At 36.7% G+C, this 1,928-nt stretch overlaps 1 pseudogene; it reads right to left on the reverse strand.

The window, feature by feature from the left end:
* Window positions 1-1,250: 1,250 nt before the first annotated feature.
* Window positions 1,251-1,708, reverse strand: LOC136876520 (large ribosomal subunit protein eL36-like; annotated as a pseudogene).
* Between the last annotated feature and the right edge of the window lie 220 nt (window positions 1,709-1,928).

The raw sequence follows: 1,928 nt of genomic DNA on the forward strand, positions 1-1,928 counted from the left end.
TTCACCCGATCACTTTATGTGACAGGAAATATGCTTGTAGAATCATCGCTGGCCAATGGATTCATCGAATTTCTTGAACAGATCCGTTGTTCATGCGTCCATTCGCCCTCCAGTTTTTTCATTCGTGTATTCATCCATCTATCTATGAGCCCTTCCGTTGAAACTCTAAGAACAAAACCCACTTCAAGCATAGTTGGTGCATTTCGAGTGCTACTTATGGACGTGTGACTCTGGCATATTTCATTTACATCTGTACTCCCAATTGCACAGTGCACCCCTTACGTACTCCTTCAGTAAACTCTGATACTCATAAAAAACACGATGTAACAATGTAAAAGACCTGTACAACACTTTTGCAAAGCCCTTAAATTATTTCTTTGCTAGACAATAATATTTCTAAGTAGAGACCTCATTATAAATACCAAATCTTGGCATCACCTGTACGGAATAAATTAAAATAATTAATTCTTTATATTTTTAAATTGTCTTTAAAAGTAATTTACACGCTAGTGTATTTATTCGTTTAGTAGATGCTTCATTAATTGCTGGCCGATTCGTTAGCAGGTAGCTTACTTTTTCACAAGAGCCTTACCGTGAAATTGTAGCGTGCAACATTCACTAACTAATAACATGTCCAACATTTTCGCTCTCACTGATCTAACCTGCAGCCTCCAAAGAAGCGGGCCATACATAGTATGCCATTTCATAGCCTGGGAGTATCGGCACATAAAATATGCCTCTGATATTCAGTAGGTTTCACATCCTTTACCTTTAACTTCTTCTTCAAGATCATCTTCTTTCTTTCTCAGGTGTGAATAACATGGATAAAGGTAGAAGGCCAAATATGTATGGTCGAAGAGATGTCTCGCGCGAAGGTATACTTATACGACCAATATTGAGTATGGAAGAGGGTACGTCGACGATACCATAAATAATAACACAACGCGTGCACTAAAACGGGCGATTATAACACCATTTATTCATATTTAAGAAAAATTTTAAAAATGTGGATGGACAGTTAGGTTATCAGCAAAGATTACAAAGAAATCCCTGATACTGATCTCAAGACAAATTCAACTCGTTCAACTCTACCTCTATAAATTATTCAACGTCTGCAATAATAGTATCAGTGGCTGTTGAATTCCATAACCGGTCTGTGTTTCAAATAACATGCTGTAAATAAAATATTTAACTGAATTACTTTAAAACATAGCTAGCTAACACATCAGACCATAATCTTTAGATTGAGATTTTTTAAATACACCAATTTAGTTTTTATTGAAGAAAACAGATGTACATTTCAAAGTGTTTATTTAGCTTGCGCTTGAGCCTTTCTCATCTGAGTAAGAATGTTGCTTAATTCTTCACGCTTCCTCTTGGCCCGGATGTGGGTACCCAACCTCCTCTTCAGGAATTTCAGAGTTCTCTTATCCTTGGAAACCTTCAATAACTCCATCGCTCATTTCTCATATGGTACATGACCACACACTTCACAAATTAGGTCACGGACAAACCTGGTGTGTTTTATCTGGATACCCTTCAGCCTTGCAGGTCTAATTGCACGCTTATCTTGTTTAGTTTTCCCCATCCGTATTTTGGTGGTTCTATGGCCTTTCCGCAGGCCATCACACATCTCGTACCTTGGTGCCATTGGATAAAAATTGTCTTCCCAATTCACGAAACACTAAACAACCCACAACATAAAGCAAAGAAGGAATTTCACACAGCATCGTTCTGGAATTCATCTAACTTTACGTATGCATTTTATAATTTGTTATTTTTTATATTTCATTTCGAAGTTACAGAGTAGATTTCGGATGTCGTTATTTTTCCGTAATTCCTATTTGCAAAATAAAGGAATATATGCAATTAAGCATAAAGTAAGATTGACAATTCGAAAGAGACGCGATCCATAAAATAAACAAAGC

This window comes from Anabrus simplex, chromosome 1, assembly GCF_040414725.1.
Source record: "Anabrus simplex isolate iqAnaSimp1 chromosome 1, ASM4041472v1, whole genome shotgun sequence".
Classification (NCBI taxonomy): Eukaryota; Metazoa; Arthropoda; class Insecta; order Orthoptera; family Tettigoniidae; genus Anabrus; species Anabrus simplex.